The 21,013-nt window shown below is 45.1% G+C and overlaps 1 pseudogene; it reads right to left on the reverse strand.

The window, feature by feature from the left end:
- Positions 1-3,291, reverse strand: part of LOC115193017 (GDP-mannose 4,6 dehydratase-like) — a 177,148-nt pseudogene extending 173,857 nt beyond the window's left edge.
- Positions 3,292-21,013: the final 17,722 nt, after the last annotated feature.

The following is a 21,013-nucleotide window of genomic DNA, read 5'->3' on the forward strand; positions in this document are numbered from 1 at the left end:
GCGTTTTACAGGGAGAGAGGCCAGCTAAGCACACCAGTGGAGGCTCCTCGGAGGAGGAAGGGGAGGACCATCCTCCTCAATGAATTTCCTAAAAAATTTAAATCGCTAAACATAGAAAAAGTGATCCTTTTTAGATAAAACTATACTAAATCCTAGTAAAAAATCCCTGTTTTATGTCAGTTAGGATCACCACATCTTTTTAAGAATATGAAATGTCTGAATAATAGTAGAGAGAATAATTTATTTCAGCTTTTATTTCTTTCATCACATTCCCAGTGGGTCAGAATTTTACCTGTTTCCTCCAGCATCTTCACAAGGTCCTTTGCTGTTGTTCTGGGATTGATATGCACTTTTCACACCAAAGTACGTTCATCTCTAGGAGACAGAACGGGTCTCCTTCCTGAGCGGTATGATGGCTGCGTGGTCCCATGGTGTTTATACTTGCGTACTATTGTTTGTACAGATGAACGTGCTACCTTCAGGCGTTTGGAAATTGCTCCCAAGGATGAACCAGACTTGTGGAGGTCTTGGCTGATTTCTTTTGATTTTCCCATGATGTCAAGCAAAGTTTGAAGGTAGGCCTTGAAATACATCCACAGGTACACCTCCAATTGACTCAAATTATGTCAATTAGCCTATCAGAAGCTTCTAAAGCCATGACATCATTTTCTGGAAATTTGCACGCTGTTTAAAGACACAGTCAACTTAGTGTATGTAAACTTCTGACCCACTAGAATTGTGATACAGTGAATTATAAGTGAAATAATCTGTCTGTAAACAATTGTTGGAAGAATTACTTGTGTCATGCGCAAGGTAGATGTCCTAACCGACTTGCCAAAACGATGGTTTGTTAACAAGAGTGGAGCGGTTGAAATACGAGTTTTAATGACTCCAACCTAAGTGTATGTAAACTTCCGACTTCAACTGTATTTTAGCCATGCTGTGATGTTTAACTTACAATTTCAATCTATCGAATAGAATCCACAGATTGCGAGTTGAAGATAAATACTTTTACTGAGAATATTAGTATATTTGTAATTGACTGACCCGGTCTCTCCAGATCTCCTAACAGTACTATTTCTAGGGTCAATTTTAGGTCAATGCTTTGCATTTTCAGTCATTCCTGAACCTGAGACAAGAAACAGGCTACCTGAGGGCAATACCAAAATAAATGGTCTATTGATTCTGTTTCCTCACAACAGAATCTGCAGAGCTTCGATGATTTTATGCCCCAAATATTCAGCATTTTGTTGGTGGCAAGAATGCTATAAAATTATTTTTGCTGAAAAGCACGAAGTCTTGAATCTTGCATTGTTTTATATATCAACTCATACACCCTGTACCATGGAATCGGTACATTAGAAATTTCTTCCCAACTATTTTGCAATCTGTATGGCACAGTTGTCAACATCCTGGTCCTCAAATGAAACTGGTATACTTTCCTTTCAATGCTATTTTTATTCCTCCACCAGTTTTGATCCTTTATATTGGGCAGACAGACCAGTTCCCTACCTACTCCCGCTGCCACCTGCCTCCTCCATTTTTGGGGTAATGCTGTAATCAATTGCTTGTACTCTTGGATTGAGCAGACCTTCCCGTACAATTCTGATAACTCCATGAAGGTCATAACTCTACCATTCCAATTTCCAATATCATTTAAGAACAAAATACGCTTTTCAAACATCTTTCCCATAAATACAGGTATTTTATCAACCAGCACATTTGAGTTCAGCCATAATATTTGTTGTAATATTTGTTATATCTTTTCAGGGGGATGAAAGGTTGAAATTGTAGCCAGCAATGCTTGTTTGAAAAAGAGAGATACTTTGAAAAAAGTATCATTTTCAATTAATCGAAAATGAGACATGGCAATCTGCACAAAGGAAAAAACTCTATTTTTAAACAATGGATGAGCTTTTCTGAGTAATCTACTTGAGAACCATTTAGGGTTCAAGTAAAACCTTTGAATAAGTGAAGCTTTTAGAGAAAGGTTTAGTGCTTTTATATTTAATAATCTCAACCCACCCAATTCATATTCATTACATAGATAGGCACATTTTATTTTGTCTGGTTTAGCGTCCCAGATAAAGCAAAATATTTTTTGCTCATATGATTTCATAAACAAATCATCACGAGTAGGCAGCACCATAAGTAAGTGAGTAAAGTGAGATATGACTAAGGAGTTAATCAGGGCGATTTTTCCATAAATAGACAGGTATTTACCTCTCCATGGTTGCAGGATCTTGTCTATTTTTACAAGTTTTCTATTGAAATGCATTGTGGAGAGCTTATTTATATCTTTTGTGATATGAATACCAAGTATGTCTACTTCGCCATCAGCCCATTTTATAAGTAAACTGCAGGGTAATGTAAAAGTTCTATTTTTTAAAGATCCAATACGTAATATTGCACACTTATCATAATTAGGTTTTAGTCCAGAGAGCCAGAAAAGTAATCTAGATCTTCACTGAGACATTGCAGGGATCTAGCTTGCAGACTTAATATAAAACTTGAGTCATCGGCATACATGGACGCCTTCGTTTTTAAGCCTTGGATTTCTAATCCTCTAATGTTGTTATTGGATCTGATCAAGTTAAGCTTTTGGTTTTATTCATTTATTGCCACCGGTGCCCGCCGGTCTAACTGCTTACTGACTATACACTGTAACATTACTGCATGATTGTAGCGGTTTTACTAACGCACTAGTTCTATTAGCTATGTTGACTAGGACGTTACTTTAGCTAATGTGGGGACAACGATGTAGGCTGTGTGTAGCGGTTATGACATGGTTTGAAGGTTTTTCCGCCTGTGTCACGACTTCCACCGAAGTCGGTCCCTCTCCTTGTTCGGGCGGCGTTCGGCGGTCGACGTCACCGGTTTTCTAGCCATCGCCACTCCACCTTTCATTTTCCATTTGTTTTGTCTTGGTTTTCCGCACACCTGGTTCAAATTCCCTAATCTGACTAAATGTAAATTACCCTCTGTTCCCCCCATGTCTGTGTGTGGAATTGTTTGTTTTGTTACGTGTGGTTCGCATCAGGCTAGTTTGCGCTGGGTATGTGTTTGACCCGTGTGTTTTGTTTATTGTACCATTTGTGTACTTTGGGCGTTATCGCTGTTTTCCTTTGGCATGAATAAAGTGCGCCTGTTATCACCCATCTCTGCTCTCCTGCAGCTGACTTACCTTCAACCAGTTGCACACATCGTGACAGAATTCCACACCCAGGAGCAGGTACCCCTGTTGTAGGGGTCGAGGAGCGCGTCCGAGAGCACACGGCAATGCTCCACCATCTCGGCCCCGTCATGGACCGCGTCGTCCAGACAATGGACCGCTGGGAGAGACAGGGAGTTCCTCCAGTGCCCTCCCCAGCACAACAGGGGTCTCCACTACTCGCCTCTCCTGCACCCGGTCCCAGTGGGATTCGTCTCGCCCTTCCCGGGGAGTTTGATGGGACGGCGGCACGCTGCCAGGGGTTCCTGCTGCAGCTGGAACTGTATCGGGCGACCGTCTACCCGGCTCCTTCGGGACGTGAGAGGGTGTCCGCCCACGTCTCGTGCCTCTCGGGGAAGCCCTGGAGTGGGCCAACGCCGTGTGGGTAGAAGGAGATGCGGCGCTGGACCACTTTGAGGAGTTCACCCGCCGCTTCCAGGCAGTCTTCGACCACCCGCGCGACGGCGGCCCCTGAGGCAGGGGACGAGGAGCACCCAGGAGTTCGCCTTGGACTTTCGGACCCTGGCCGCCGGAGCGGGATGGAACAACAGGGCCCTGATCGACCACTATCACTGCAGCCTGCACGAGGATGTCCGTCGGGAGTTGGCCTGCAGGGACACCACCCTCACGTTTCATCAGCTGGGGGACCTGTCCATCCGGCTGGATAACCTGCTGGCCACCTGCGGACGTTCGAACGGTTCCATCTTCCAGCACCACCGCTCCGGTGCCTATGGAGCTGGGAGGTGCTGCACTCAGGGAGGCCGGAGGAGGGGCCTTCATGTGCACCATCTGTGACGCAGAGGGCACACTGCCGGTCGGTATCTAGTTCGTTCCTCTGGGTGTCGAGGCAGCAGGCAGGGCACTCTGGCGTCACCCCAGGTGAGCCTGCACCATTCTCATCCAGGGCCCTTTGTTGCCCACCTGTTTTTGCAAGTTAACTTTCCGAAGTTTTCCCCGCATTCCCAGCATAAGGTGCTCGTCGATGCAGGCGCGGCTGGGAATTTCAAAGACAGATCATTTGCCCATAGTTTAGGGATCCCCATTGTTCCAGTGGCTAAGCCCTTTCCAGTTCCCGCCTTAGACAGCCGACCAATGGGGTCAGGGTTAATTAGGGAGGCCACCGCTCTCCTGGGCATGGTGACGCAGGGGGGGTCACAAGGAGAGAATTAGTCTCTTCCTCATTGACTCTCCTGCGTTTCCCGTGGTGCTAGGCCTAACCTGGTTAGCCTGTCATGACCCCACTGTTTCATGGCAACGGAGGGCTCTCACGGGGTGGTCGCGAGAGTGCTCGGGCAGGTGTTTAGTGGTTTCCGTTGGTGCTACTACGGTGGAAAGTCCCGATCAGGTCTCCACCGTGCGCATTCCCCCCGAGTTCAGTACCACCTCAGAGCATTATGAGTACCTCGTCATGCCGTACGGGTTGATGAATGCTCCGTCAGTCTTCCAAGCCTTTGTGGACGAGATTTTCACGGACCTGCACGGGCAGGGTGTAGTGGTGTATATCGATGACAATCTGATATACTCCGCTGCACGCGCCGAGCATGTGTCCTTGGTGCGCAAGGTGCCCTGGTCGACTGTTGGAGCATGGAGTATGTCAAGGCTGAGAAATGCCTGTTCTTCCAGCAGTCCATCTCCTTCCTAGGATACCGCATTTCCACCTCAGGGGTGGAGATGGAGAGTGACCACATTTCAGCCGTGCGTAATTGGCCGACTCCCACCACGGTAAAGGAGGTGCAGCGTTTTTTAGGGTTTGCCAATTACTACCGGAGGTTTATCCGGGGTTTTGGTCAGGTAGCGGCTCCCATTACCTCACTGCTGAATGGGGGCCCGGTGCGTTTGCAGTGGTCGGCTGAGGCGGACAGGGCATTTGGTCACCTGAAGGCTCTGTTTACCTCGGGCTCCCGTGCTGGCGCATCCGGATCCTTCTTTGGCGTTCACGTTGGAAGTGGACTTGTCCAAGGCTGGGATAGGAGCCGTGCTGTCTCAGCACTCGGGAACGCAACCGAAGCTCCGCCCCTGTGCCTTCTTCTCGAAGAAGCTCAGCTGGTGGAGCGAAACTATGATGTGGGGAACTGGGAGCTGTTGGCTGTGGTCAAGGCGTTGAAGGCATGGAGACATTGGCTTGAGGGGTCTCAACACCCTTTTCTCATCTGGACTGACCACCACAACCTGGAGTACATCCGTGCAGCGAGGAGACTGAACCCTCGTCAGGCAAGGTGGGCCATGTTTTTTACCCGTTTTGTTTTCACCCTGTCTTTCAGACCAGGTTCCCAGAATGTTAAGGCAGACGCACTGTCCCGGCTGTATGACACAGAGGAGCGGCCCATGGATCCTACCCCCATACTCCCGGCCTCCTGCCTGGTGGCATCGGTAGTATGGGAGCTGGACGCGGACATTGAGCAGGTATTGCGTGCAGAGTCCGCTCCCCTCCAGTGTCCCGCTGGGCGTCTGTACGTTCTGTCTGCTGTCCGTGACCGGTTGATCTATTGGGCCCACACGTCACCTTCCTCTGATCATCCAGGCATCGGTCAGACGGTGCGCTGTCTGAGTGTGAAGTACTGGTGGCCCACCTTGGCAAAGGATGTGAGGGTTTATGTTTCCCCCTGCTCGGTGTGCGCCCAGTGTAAGGCTCCTAGGCATCTGCCCAGAGGTAAGCTACACCCCTTACCTGTTCCACAACGGCCTTGGTCGCACCTGTCGGTCGATTTCTTCACCGCTCCTCCTCCCTCACAGGGTAACACCACAATCCTGGTCATTGTGGACCGTTTTTCCAAGTCCTGCCGTCTCCTTCCTCTGCCCGGTCTCCCTACGGCCCTACTGACTGCGGAGGCCTTGTTTACACACGTCTTCCGGCACTACCGGGTGCCTGAGAATATAGTGTCTGATCGGGGTCCGCAGTTCACTTCGAGGGTCTGAAGGGTGTTCATGGAACATCTGGGGGTCTCAATCAGCCACTATATTAATGGGCAGGTGGAGAGAGTAATAGGCAGGTGAAGAGAGTGAACCAGGATGTGGGTAGGTTTCTGCGGTCTTATTGCCAGGACCGGCCGGGGGAGTGGGCGGAGTTCGTGTCCTGGGCCGAGATGGCTCAGAACTCTCTGCGCCACTCCTCTACTAACCTCTCCCCCTTCCAGTGGGTACTGCGGTACCAGCCGGTTATGGTGCCTTGGCATCAGAGTCAGACCGAGGCTCCTGCGGTGGACGACTGGTTCAGGCACGCGGAGGACACCTGGGACGCCGCCAATGTTCACCTCCAGCGGGCCGTGCTGCGCCAGAGGGCCAGCACAGACCGTCACTGCAGTGAGGCTCCGGTGTTCGCACCGGGGGACCGGGTCTGGCTCTCGACCCGAAACCTGCCCCTCCGCCTGCCCTGCCGGAAGCTGGGGCCGCGGTTTGTGGGGCCATTTAAAGTCCTGAGGAGACTGAACGAGGTTAGTTACCGGTTACAGCTTCCCCCCGATTACCGTATTAACCGCTTGTTCCATGTGTCTCTCCTCAGGCTGGTGGTGGCTGGCCCACTCCAGGAGTCTGAGGTGCGGGAGGTTCCTCCGCCGCCTTTGGACATCGAGGGGGCCCCGGCGTACTCCATACCACTGCTGACTTACCTTCAACCAGTTGCGCACATCGTGACTGCCTGGTCACATACAGCTGATGTGTTGTTTATTGAAGTCCAGAGAGTGCATAGAGGCTAGAATGAATACAATGTGGCTGCTACATATGAAAGTGATCTGCGTTTATGCGTGATCAGGGATGTATTCATTCCGCCGATTCTGTTGAAAAACGTTTCTTAAACGGAAGCAAACGAAACAGGAATAAAAAAATACCTGCATTCGTCCAATAGAAACTCTCGTTTGCAACTGTTGGAATAATTATTACACCCTAGATAAGCTAGATGCAGGCAAGAGTGCAAGGAGGTATTGAATGTGTCACTGTCTGTCCATGTGTCACTGCCTGTCATCTAAAAAATGTATCTTGAACTGTGTGTACCTATGTCATAAATTTTCATTGATATGCTTGGTTGTAGCAACCTCATGATGGGTATAGGGAAAATTCAAGTATCATGTAGTCGCCTGAACCTATCGATGTTACATTGAACTGGGTGAATGGAATATGAATGACAGTCATCCAACATGCTGTAATAGAAATAAGGCCATGCTCATAAAAAACAATTGTCCTCCCTCATCATAACCGCCACTAAAGCACACTTGCGTGCGTATCGAGTAAGAGACAGAGGCTATAAGTTAGAAGCTTATTATGCATAACCCATAATTAATTAACTAAATATAAGGCTAACACTGCAGTTAATTTATTACCTGAAAGAGGTAGGCCAGGACATCTACATTGCCTTCGGAAAGTATTCAGACCCCTTGACTTTTTCCAAATGTTGTTACGTTACAGCCTTATTCTGAAATGGATTTAAAAAAAAATTATGCTCATCCATCTACACACAATGCCCCATAATGACAAAGCAAAAACAGGCTGTTAGAAATGTTTGCTAATTTATTAAAAATAAAACAAAAATACCTTATTGACATAAGTATTCAGACCCTTTGCTATGAGACTCAAAATTGAGCTCAAGTGCATCCTGTTTCCACTGATCATCCTTGAGATGTTTCTACAACTTGATCGGGGTCAACCTGTGGTCATTGCAATTGATTGGACATGATTTGGAAAGGCACACACCTGTCTATATAAGGTCACACAGTTGACAGTGCAAGTCAGAGCAAAAACTAAGCCATGAGGTCGAAGGAATTGTCTGCAGAGCTCCAAGACAGGATTGTGTCGAGGCACAGGTCTGGGGAAGGGTACCAAAACATTTCTGCAACATTGAAGGTCCCCAAGAACTCAGTGGCCTCCATCATTCTTAAATGGAAAAAGTTTGGAACCACCAAGACTCTTCCTAGAGCTGGCCACCCGGCCAAACTTAGCAATCGGGGGAGAAGGTCCTTGGTCAGGGAGGAGACTAAGAACCCAATAGTCACTCTGACAGAGCTCAAGAATTCCTCTGCGGAGACGGGAAAACTTTCCAGAAGGACAACCATCTCTGCAGCAATCAGGCCTTTATGGTAGAGAGGCCAGATGGAAGCCACTCCTCAGTAAAAGGCACATGGGAGCCCACTTGGAGTTGGCCAAAAATCACCTAAAGACTCTCAGACCATGAGAAACAAGATTCTCTGGTTTGATGAAACCAAGATTGAACTCTTTGGCCTGAATGCCAAGCCTCACGTCTATAGATAACCTGGCACCATCCCTACGGTGAAGCATAGTGGTGGCAGCATCATGCTGTGGGGATGTTTTTCAGTGGCAGGGACTGGGAGACTAGTCAGGATCGAGGTAAAGATGAACGGAGCAAAGTACAGAGAAAACCTTGATGAAAACCAGCTCCAGAGTGTTCAAGACCTCAGACTGGGGCGAAGGTTTACCTTACAACAGGACAACGACCCTAACCACACAGCCAAGACAAGGCAGGAGTGGCTTCGGGATACATCTCTGAATGCCCTTGAGTGGTCCAGCCAGAGCCCGGACTTGAACCCAATCGAACATCTCTGGAGTGATCTGAACATAGCTGTGCAGCAACGCTCCCCATCCAACCTTAAAGAGCTAGAGAAGATCTGCAGAGAAGAATGTGAGAAACTCCCCAAATACAGGTGTGCCAAGCTTGTAGCATCATACCCAAGAAGACTAAGACTAATTGCTGCCAAATGTGTTTCAACAAAGTACTGACTAAAGGGTTTGAATACTTATGTAAATGTGATATTTCAGTTGTAAAAAATGTTGCTTTGTCATTATGGGTTAGTATGTGTAGTTTGATGAGGGGGGAAAACAATGTAATCCATTTTAAAATAAGGCTATAACGTAATAAATTGTGGAATAAGTCAAGGGGTCTGAATACTTTCCGAACGCACTATATATATAGGGCTATAAATTAATCTAGAACAGGATTATCTATTTTGGATGCAATTTTAATGGAGTTGATGGAGAGAGAGAAAGACTGTGAGAGAGTGATCATGCTGATTTAAAACATTTATATTCGAGTGATAGGCTGTTTTAAAACTCTGCAGCTGCAACTGAAAGAATGATGGTCTTTACAGTAAAAAAATTATGTGACCCCCGAAAGCCAGATGTAAGTCTTTAAATTGGACATGCATTCTGTCTTTATATTACTGTAGCATAGACTATGCTGCACCAAATGCAGGCCTACCTGTCACAAGAAAAATGTTTACCATGATGAGATGATAGGTCTACATGCATTGTGAACTGCACTCCATACTGAGATGGACTGTCTGTCCCCACCATGAGCGTTGATGATTCATCACGCAGAGGCCATAGAGAAGCCAGATTTAGACATTGCATATAATTTAACAGTTCCATTTCACGCCATGCTGTTCGTATAAATAATTTGTTAAAATTAAACCGCTTTCTCGCAGTTATTTATCCCGGGGAAAAGGGAGTGGTTAAGGGGCGGTAAATCCCCATGAGTCTTTGTAACCAGGTTCCCTCCATTCAACCCTAGTTTCCATCTGACTTGTTGCAGATAAAAATCAGTGCGCGATGACATAGTGCACACAAAATGTACTTTTCTGCGTAAGTTTTCATGTGCCGAATACAAATCTAAAGTTCAATGTGTTTCAATCGCATTTTCAACTCTACCGAGAAGTTTTTCACAAAAACTGTTGCGTTAAATAGCAAATGTGCCCACTCTGGTCTTGGCACATGTGCTCTAACCAACAGCTCACAGATACAGTGCGGGTACGCTGTGCAGGTAGGCTAGTCTAGGCTACATGATGAGATTATTATGATAAGAGTGAGAATATTTGTCAAACAGTAGTCAAGCTTCAATCATCATGTCACCTGAATAAGACCTTCAATATTTATTGGAAAGAAGCATCAAGATCACAGTGCACTTTCACCACTCTGTGAAGTTCATCATAACTTACTTAAAAAAAATAAAAATAACATTTAACCTTTATTTAACTAGGCAAGTCCGTTAAGCAAATTCTTATTTACAATGACGGCCTACTAAAAGGCAAAAGGCCTCCTCCGGGGACAGGGGCCTGAAATAATTATAATTTTTTTTTAAAAAAGACTATAAATATAGGACAAAACACACATCACAACAAAAGTGACAACACAACACTACATAAAGAAAGACCTAAGACAACAATACTTAATCTGTAGCATAATAAACTGCATGGTTTCCCAAGTCGTAGCGGGAGGACCACACACCATATCATCTTGTGACTCCAAGTTTACTTCAATATGATCGTTGCTGTATCAATATTTGCTCATAAAGGCGTTTACACCACCATTTCTCGCATAATACATTTTACCAACACAAAAAGATCCCACCATGTGGAACGAATAAATGGTCTGTCGGCATTTATAAAATTGTACCAGACCTTCCTGTTTCCATCAGAGCTTTTGTGATTTTTTTTTTTTATATGATATGACTTTACTCGAATAAAAACTGTGGATGGAAACATGGGTAGTGAAATCTCTTCTTCTAGCAACTGGGCAACTGGGCAACTGGGCAACTGGGCAACTGGGCATTTTATACATGAGTTAAAGCATAATGGGATGTTAATTGCTTAATTAACTCATGAACCACATCTGTGTAGAAGCACCTGCTTTCAATATACTTTTTATCCCTCATTTTCTTAAGTGTTTACTTTATTTTGGCAACCTGTATATTCTTCCTGTAGAGTAACCCTGCCTGGACCTAGCCCTGTTGAACAACACATCTACAACATTCCACTCACCAACTTACACACTGACACTGTCATATTCAGTGCATTTCAAACATTCTCTTATTGTCACGCCCTGGCCATAGAGAGGGTTTTATTCTCTAGTTTGGTTAGGCCAGGGTGTGACTAGGGTGGGCATTCTATGTCCTTTTATCTATGTTTTTGTATTTCTTTGTTTTGGCCTGGTATGGCTCTCAATCAGGGACAGCTGTACTTCGTTGTCGCTGATTGGGAGCCATACTTAGGCAGCCTGTTTTCCTTTGGGTTTTTGTGGGTAGTTGTTTCTGTTGTGTGGTTTGCACCTGACAGAACTGTTGGCGTTTGTTTCTTATGTTCAAGTGTTTCGTATTATTAAAACTTCAATATGAACACTCACCACGCTGCATCTTGGTCCCCTCTTTCAGATGATCGTTACGCTTATATTGAATTTATACCAACTAATGTATCTTTCTCTCATCCTACCTTTCCTTCCTTCCCATAACATCTCTCCCTCTCTCTCTCGGTCCCTCTCTCAATTCAATCCAAAGGGCTTTATTGGCATGGGAAACATGTTTACATTGCCAAAGCAAGTGGAATAGATAGTAAACTAATGTTATATAACCAGAAATAAACAGTACACATTGCACTCACAAAAGTTTCAAAAGAATAAAGACATTTTAAATGTTATATTATGGCTATGTACAGTGTTGTAACAATATGCATATACTTGAAGTTCGAAAAGGAACATAAATAGATAAATATAGTTTTTGTCTACAATGGTGCTTCACTGGTTGCCCTTTTCTTGTAGCATCAGGTCACAAGTCTTGCTGCTGTGATGGCACAATGTGGTACTGAATTTCACCTAATAGATATGGGAGTTTATCAGAATTGGATTTGTTTTCAAATTCTTTGTGGGTGTGTGTAATCTGAGGGAAATTGGTCTCTAAAATGGTCATACATTTGGTAGAAGGCTAGGAAGTGTAGCTCATTTTCCACCTCATTTTGTGGGCAGTGGGCACTCGAGAACCAGGTCTCTCGAGAACCAGATCTGCCTACGTTGGCCTCTCTCAATAGCAAGGCTATGCTCACTGAGTCTGTACATAGTCAAAGTTTACCTTAATTTTGGGTCAGTCACAGTGGTCAGGTATTCTGCCGCTTTGCGCTCTCTGTTTAGGGCCAAATGGCATTCCAGTTTGCTTAGTTTTTTGTTTAGTTCTTTCCAATGTGTCAAGTAATTATCTTTTTGTTTTCTCATGATTTGGTTGGTTCTAATTGTATTGCTGTCCTTGGGCTCTGTGGGGTCTGTTTGTGTCTGTGAACAGAGCCCCAGGACCAGCTTACTGATGGGACTCTTCTCCAGGTTATTCTCTCTGTAGGTGAGGGCTTTGCTGTAGAAGTTTTAGGAATCTCTTCCTTTTAGGTGGTTATAGAATTTAACATCTCTTTTCTGGATTTTGATCATTTGCAGGCATCATCCTTATTCTTCTCTGCATGCATTATTTTGTGTTTTATGCTGTGCACAGAGGAGGTTTTTGCAGAGTTCTGCATGCAAAGTGAATTCTTGGTTTGTGAGGGGACCCCAGACCGCACAGCAGTAGAGGGCAATGGATTCTATAACTAATTCAAGTATTTTTTTGCCAGATGCTAATTGGGATGTTGAATGTTATGTTCCTTTTGAATGGTGTAGAAGGCCCTTCTTGCCTCTCTCAGATCATTCACAGCTTTATGGAATTTACCTGTGGTGCTGATGTTCTGGCCGAGGTAGGTATAATTTTTTGTGTGCTCTAGGGCTTCCATGTCTAGATGGAATTTGTATGTGTGGTCCTGGCAACTGTATCTTTTTTGGAACACAGTTATCTCTTTATCCCTACCTCTCCAGTCGGTCAGTTTTCTCTCACTCTTTTATCAACTGTATCAGCAGGACCAGATGATATCAAAGCAGTAGAGGGGAGGAGAGAACTGGAGGGCAGGGGAGGGGAAAGAGAGGGAAGGAAAGGTGAGTAGAGACCCCCCCACTCCTGAGGAGCCCCCCTGTAGAGACCGGGGACCAAACTGCCCCCCTCCTCAGCTGCTGCTGCTGTTCCCCCATTTGTCTGTAATGAGCCTACCAGTGTCCTCTGATTAGGAGGGGTGAGACTCAACAAATTGCCCCACACCTCCTCCTCCTCCCTCCCTGTACCTCCTTCCTTCCCCCTTACACCCCCTCACACCCCACTTTAATACTCCAGCGCCCCTGTCGAGTCTCCATCCTGCCCCCCTCTCCCCCCATCCCCTCTCATTTGATGAATGCCCCTGTTGTGAGCAGAGCCATCCTCCCCTCCCTACCATCCCTGCCCCTGGCATTGCTTATATGATCTTTAAATAGAAGTGAAGTCAAGGGACCACCGCCCTTGCAGGTGCTACCCCTCTGGTCACACACACACACACACACACACACACACACACACACACACACACACACTCACACACTGTCAAGCAAACATTTCTTTTTTTATTTTCTAAAGTTTGGCTGTCCTGTTCCCTGTCACACAGCCTGGAGCCTAAACTCCAGACCCCCAATACGCCTCATTTACTCAGACCACAACCCAAACCTCCCCTGCCCAGCCCTGTTACAGACAGTCCTCCTGCCAGTGCCCACCCATGACCCCTACCCCATGGGTAGATGAGAACAGCTGTGTCTTCATGTGTTACTGGCCAGTCTACTGCTTGGTTGTTGTGCTCTTTGGTTGTAAATAACATATTTTCTGTACGTGAACGACTGTCTGAGGGTCAATGAATGTGTCTCTTAAGTCAACTTTATGATGTGTTGTACTTGTCCTGGGCACAAGCACATGTATGCATGCCTGTGTGTGTGTGTGTGTGTGTGTGTGTGTGTGTGTGTGTGTGTGTGTGTGTGTGTGTGTGTGTGTGTGTGTGTGTGTGTGTGTGTGTGTGTGTGTGTGTGTGTGTGTGTGTGTGTGTGTGTGTGTGGATTCGATGGGAAACGGGCAAATGCCTCAAGAGAATAAGGGAGACAGGGAGTGAGAGAGGAACAGGGAGTGAGAGATGGAAAGTGAGAGGGATGGGGATGTGATAAGGATAAGGTTGAGGCACTGTGTGGTGTGACACACAGGAACCCATAGTATGATCCGATCCCAACATTCAGTCATACAGTTGGGTGTGTGTTTGTTACTATGTTGTTACTATGTTGTCGGTAGGTACCTGTGATGGAATCTCTGATTTATTTTTTTTATTTATTTTGATTTCACCTTTATTTAACCTGGTAGGCCAGTTTACAAAAAGTTCTCATTTACAACTGCGACCTGGCCAAGATAAAGCAAAGCAGTGTGAAACAAACAACAACACAGATATTACACATGGAATAAACAAACGTACAGTCAATAACACAATAGAAAAAAATCGATATACAGTGTGTGCAAATGAGGTAAGATTAGGGAGGTAAGGCAATAAATAGGCCGTAGTGGCGAAGTAATTCAAATTTAGCAATTAAACACTGGAGTGATAGATGTGCAGAAGATGAATGTGCAAGTAGAGATACTGGGGTGCAAAGGAGCAAAAATAATAAAAATAAATAACAATATGGGGATGAGGTCGTTGGATGGGTTATTTACAGATGAGCTATGTACAGGTGCAGTGATCTGTGAGCTGCTTTGACAGCTGATGCTTGATGCTTGATGGCATGGAGAGTAGGAGTAATAACAGTGTAATATAGGAGTCATAACCGTAGTCATAGGAGTGGCCCTTCCCCATCACCCCATCACAGCACCACCTTTAATCTGAAGGAGATTTGTTAGTGGGTGTACACCCTCTTATCTCAATCCTTCCTCCCTCTCTTCCTCTCTTTCACCATCTCACCATCTTTCCCCCTCCCTCCCGGCCATGCACACTCACCCTATTTCTCCATCTACCTTTGCCCCATCCCCCTTTATTATTCATGAACTGTTTATAAGTTATGTTAGAAGGAAATTAAAAGAAAGAAAGGCCAGCAGCATACCACGCTGCATCCCACTGCTGGCTTGCTTCGGAAGCTAAGCAGCGTTGGTCCTGGTTGGTTCCTGGATGGGAGACCAGATCCTGCTGGAAGTGATGGAGGGCAAGTAGGATGCACCCTTTCCTCTGGTGAAAAAAAATATCCCAATACCCCAGGGCAGTGATTGGGGACATTGCCCTGTGAAGGGTGCTGTCTTTTGGATGGGACATTAAACGGGTGTCCTGACTCTCTGTGGTCACTAAAAATCCCACTTATTGTAAGAGTAGGGGTGTTAACCCTGGTGTCCTGGCTAAATTCCCAATCTGGCCCTCATACCACCACGGGCACCTAATCATCCCCTTCTTACAATTGGCTCATTCATCCCTCCTCCTCTCCCCTGTAACTGTTCCCCAGGTTGTTGCTGTAAATGAGAATGTGTTTTCAGTTAATTTACCTGGTAAATAAATACATAATAGAAAAAGAGGTGGAAGGAAGGAAGGAGAGAGAAAAGGGAGAGTCAGAGAATGAAGGACCACAGCATTACTGGACCATCATGCTATAATACTATTATAGTGTTATTAAAAAATATCTGGCAAGCCTGTTCCATCATAAATCAGTGCAAAGGTTCATGTTTTCATATCTGCTGCAGCCAAGTCCACAGTGCACTGTACGATCAGAGAAAATGTGTCCAAGTCCACAGTGCATAACTGGACCAGCAAAGGAACAAGAATGATCCATCACGCCATGACACCTCCACCAGACCACCCGAAAACACAGTCATGTTATGGTTTGCCATTGTCTACACCACACTCTCTCTCCTGCCATTTTTTTTAACCGTGTTTGAGTTCCAATGTTTGGTAGGTAGTTATAATCTCAATAAGGTATTTATAAGTCATATTCTTCTAAGTCAAAGGATTGAACTATAACATTAAAGACAAAAAGACAGACTGTGGCTTTAAGTCCCAATGTTTGGAAAGGGGTTATATGACTGATAGATAGATGAATGTTATCACACAGGCATGCAGAGTGCAGAGAGAACACCCAACCTCTTTAAACCTAATAATCACACATTAATATCACACATTAATCTTTGGATGAAAAGCTGTATAATCTGAGCGCGTATTTCACTACTTTGGTTTTAAATGAGAGTTTAATCTGGATCATCCATCTCAATCTCCATTATTAGGCACGAGATACTTCACACTGTAAGACCGTGACACATACTAAACCCCCCCCCCCCCCTCTACATTTATTTGTCTCTCTCTCCATGCCTCTCCCTTTATGCCAGATTTGGATGGCATCGCCGCAATCTGCACACATGCGCTCTGTGCATTCGGACATTGCATTCTGACAAATGGATCATAACACGCACGCACGCACAAACAGATTTTAAACACATACACGGTAACAGAAAGGTTACTGTAAGACAATGTGCAGGGTTCAGGTCAAATGCAGCTCCACCCGCCTCTCTCACCAGGGTGGGAACGCCGTGTCAGGGGTCGGAATGCTGGGACGGAACGTCTTTGAAGGAGAGCTATCACAAGGAACGGTTCGGGAAAGGGAAGTGCTCTGCTGGAGTTTTATATATCAATGGAAAGACTTCCCTTCAGCTTGGCTGCAGAGGAGAGCAGAAGTGCAAGCAGCAGCACACTGACACACACACAGTACAGAGTGTACACACAGTGTACACACACACACACACACACACACACCAGCAAAGGAAAATGTCAAAGAAACATGAAACAGATATATAGCCAGGAAGAGAGGCACTAAACAAGTGATATAAATCTCCAACCAATCCCACCCAATGACTGGATTCTATACAGTGGTTGGCTGGTAGAGAGAACTACATACAGTACTGTGTGTTTACACAACTTGAAGACTTGTTTACGTGCTGCTGTGCGTTTTGTTGCCAACCTTACAACCTTTTAATTACCGTTTATATTTTTAGTTTTTCCCTCACTCAACTTTTTTTCATTCAACTTTTTCACTCCGGACGCTTTATCTGGACATGGTTCGTCAGGACCTCCAACTGCCGAAGCTAAGTTGTAACATTATTAACATGATGCGTTCTAATTGCAGTCGCTGTACTCATAATATAGAGGAGAACGATCGACATACGGCGAGGATAGCTGTGCTGTAAGCCCAGCTTCAGACGCAATCGTTAGGCAAGGGTAATTTCAGTGTAGGAAAGGATGAAACGGCGTCTGTGCCACCAGTAAGTACAGATAGTAACGTTAGTATAAATCGCGGGGACCCTCGCACGGTCCCCGCAGCCAGACAACTTTCTCATGGCCTCTGGAGGGAAATGCTGTAGGAATGCTCAACCGGTGTCGCTCATTCAGCCGACAGAAACTTTCAACCGGTTCTCTACATTAAGCAGCGAGTCGGAGTCAGAGGCCGAGCCTTCTCTGGTCCTCTACTCCTCCCGTTACGGGGTCTGAGACGCCGAAGCTTCCCAACATTAGCTCTGACAAATTGAAAACCCTAGTCATTGGCGACTCCATTACCCGCAGTATTAGACTTAAAACGAATCATCCAGTGATCATACACTGTTTACCAGGGGGCAGGGCTACCAACGTTAAGGCTAATCTGAAGATGGTGCTGACTAAAGCTAAAACTGGCATGTGTAGAGAGTATAGGGATATTGTTATCCACGTCGGCACCAACGATGTTAGGATGAAACAGTCAGAGGTCACCAAGCGCAACATAGCTTCAGCATGTAAATCAGCTAGAAAGATGTGTCGGCATCGAGTAATTGTCTCTGGCCTCCAGGTAGGGGGAGTGATGAGCTCTACAGCAGAGTCTCACAACTCAGTCGCTGGTTGAAAACTGTTTTTTGCCACTCCCAAAAGATAGAATTTGTAGATAATTGGCCCTCTTTCTGGGACTCACCCACAAACAGGACCAAGCCTGGCCTGTTGAGGAGTGATGGACTCCATCCTAGCTGGAGGGGTGCTCTCATCTTATCTACGAACATAGACAGGGCTCTAACTCCCCTATCTCCACAATGAAATAGGGTGCAGGCCAGGCAGCAGGCTGTTAGCCAGCCTGCCAGCTTAGTGGAGTCTGCCACTAGCACAGTCAGTGTAGTTAGCTCAGCTATCCCCATTGAGGCCGTGTCTGTGCCTCGACCTAGGTTGGGCAAAACTAAACATGGTGGTGTTTGCCTTAGCAATCTCACTAGAATAAAGACCTCCTCCATTCCTGCCATTATTGAAAGAGATCGTGATACCTCACATCTCAAAATAGGGCTACTTAATGTTAGATCCCTCACTTCCAAGGCAGTTATAGTCAATGAACTAATCACTGATCATAATCTTGATGTGATTGGCCTGACTGAAACACGGCTTAAGCCTGATGAATTTGCTGTGTTAAATGAGGCCTCACCTCCTAGTTACACTAGTGACCATATCCCCCGTGCATCCCGCAAAGGCGGAGCTGTTGCTAACATTTACGATAGCAAATTTAAATTTACAAAAAAACACGTTTTCGTCTTTGAGCTTCTAGTCATGAAATCTATGCAGCCTACTCAATCACTTTTTATAGCTACTGTTTACAGGCCTCCTGGGCCATATACAGCGTTCCTCATTGAGTTCCCTGAATTCCTATCGGACATTGTAGTCATAGCAGATAATATTCTAATTTTTGATTACTTTAATATTCACATGGAAAAGTCCACAGACCCACTCCAAAAGGCTTTCGGAGCCATCATCGACTCAGTGGGATTGTCCAACATGTCTCTGGACCTACTCACTGCCACAGTCATACTCTGGGCCATGGAATAAATGTTGTTGATCTTAATGTTTTTCCTCATAATCCTGGACTATCGGACCACCATTTTATTACGTTTGCAATTGCAACAAATAATCTGCTCAGACCCCCAGCATCAAAAGTCGTGCTATAAATTCTCAGACAACCCAAAGATTCCTTGTTGCCCTTCTAGACTCCCTCTGCCTACCCAAGGACGTCAGAGGACAAAAATCAGTTAACCACTTATCTGAGGAACTCAATGTAACCTTGCGCAATACCCTAGATGCAGTTGCACCCTATAAACGAAAAACATTTGTCATAAGAAACTTGCTCCCTGGGATACAGAAAATACCCGAGCTCTGAAGCAAGCTTCCAGAAAATTGGAACGGAAATGGCGCCACACCAAACTGGAAGTCTTCCGACTAGCTTGGAAAGACAGTACCGTGCAGTATCAAAGAGCCCTCACTGCTGCTCGATCATCCTATTTTTCCAACTTAATTGAGGAAAATAAGAACAATCCGTAATTTATTTTTGACACTGTCGCAAAGCTAACTAAAAGCAGCATTCCCCAAGAGAGGATGGCTTTCACTTCAGCAGTAATAAATTCATGAACTTCTTTGAGGAAAAGATCATGATCATTAGAAAGCAAATTACGGACTCCTCTTTAAATCTGTGTATTCCTCCAAAGCTCCGTTGTCCTGAGTCTGCACAAGTCTGCCAGGACCTAGGATCAAGGGAGACACTAAAATGTTTTAGTAATATATCTTTTGAAACAATGATGAAAATAATAATGGCCTCTAAACCTTCAAGCTGCATACTGGACCTTATTCCATCTAAACTACTGAAAGAGCTGCTTCCTGTGCTTGGCCCTCCTATGTTGAACATAATAAACGGCTCTCTATCCACCGGATGTGTACCAAACTCACTAAAAGTGGCAGTAATAAAGCTTCTCTTGAAAAAGCCAAACCTTCACCCAGAAAATAAAAAAAACTATCGGCCTATATCGAATCTACCATCCCTCTCAAAAAAATTGAAAAAGCTGTTGCACAGCAACTCCCTGCCTTCCTGAAGACAAACAATGTATACGAAACACTTCAGTCTGGTTTAAGACCCGATCATAGCACTGAGACTGCATTTGTGAAGGTGGTAAATGACCTTTTAACCTGTCTGGGCTAGGGGGCAGTATTTTCACGTCCGGATAAAAAATGTACCTGATTTAAACTGGTTACTACTCTTGCCCAGAAACGAGAATATGCATATTATTAGTAGATTTTGATAGAAAACACTCTACAGTTTCTAAAACTGTTTGAATGGTGTCTGTGAGTATAACAGAACTCATATGGCAGGCAAAAACCTGAGAAGATTCCATGCAGGACGTGGCCTGTCTGACAATTTGTAGTCCTTCTGTTGCATCTCTATCGAAATTACAGCATCTGTGCTGTAACGTGACACTTTCTAAGGCTTCCATTGGGTCTCTAAAGCCTTCAGAAAGCAGAATGACGCGTCTCCTGTCTCTGGGCAGATAACAGGAGCAGAGTTTGTAAGTGGTCTGCCTGGGGACAGTGAGACTGGAGATGCGCATTCACGAGACGACTCCATTTTTTTATTTTCCTCTTTGAATGAATACAACGTTGTCCGGTTGGAATATTATTGCTATTTTACGAGAAAAAGAGCATAAAAATTGATTTTAACCTGTTAGGGCTAGGGGGCAGTATTTACACGGCCGGATAAAAAACGTACCCGATTTAATCTGGTTACTACTCCTGCCCAGTAACTAGAATATGCATATAATTATTGGCTTTGGATAGAAAACACCCTAAAGTTTCTAAAACTGTTTGAATGGTGTCTGTGAGTATAACAGAACTCATATGGCAGGCAAAAACCTGAGAAGATTTCATGCAGGAAGTGGCCTGTCTGTAGCCGGAAAGTAGAGCATTGAAGTAGTCCAACCTAGAAGTAACAATAGCATGGATACATTTTTCTGCATCATTTTTGGACAAAAAGTTTCAGATTTTTCTGATAAAGCACTAAATCAACTTCAGTTAGTGCTAAATACGGCTGCTAGAATCCTGACTAGAACCAAAAAATGTGATCGTATTACTCCAGTGCCAGCCTCCCTACACTGGCTTCCTGTTAAGGCAAGGGCTTATTTCAAGGTTTTACTGCTAACCTAGAAAGCATTACATGGACTTGCTACTACCTATCTTTCCGATTTGGTCCTGCCGTACATATCTACACGTACGCTATGGTCACAAGACGCAGGCCTCCTAATTGTCCCTAGAATTTCTAAGCAAACAGCTGGAGGCAGGGCTTTCTCCTACAGAGCTCCTACAGACTCGGTCTCAACCTTTAAGT

Source organism: Salmo trutta, chromosome 4 (assembly GCF_901001165.1).
Source record: "Salmo trutta chromosome 4, fSalTru1.1, whole genome shotgun sequence".
NCBI lineage: Eukaryota > Metazoa > Chordata > Actinopteri > Salmoniformes > Salmonidae > Salmo > Salmo trutta.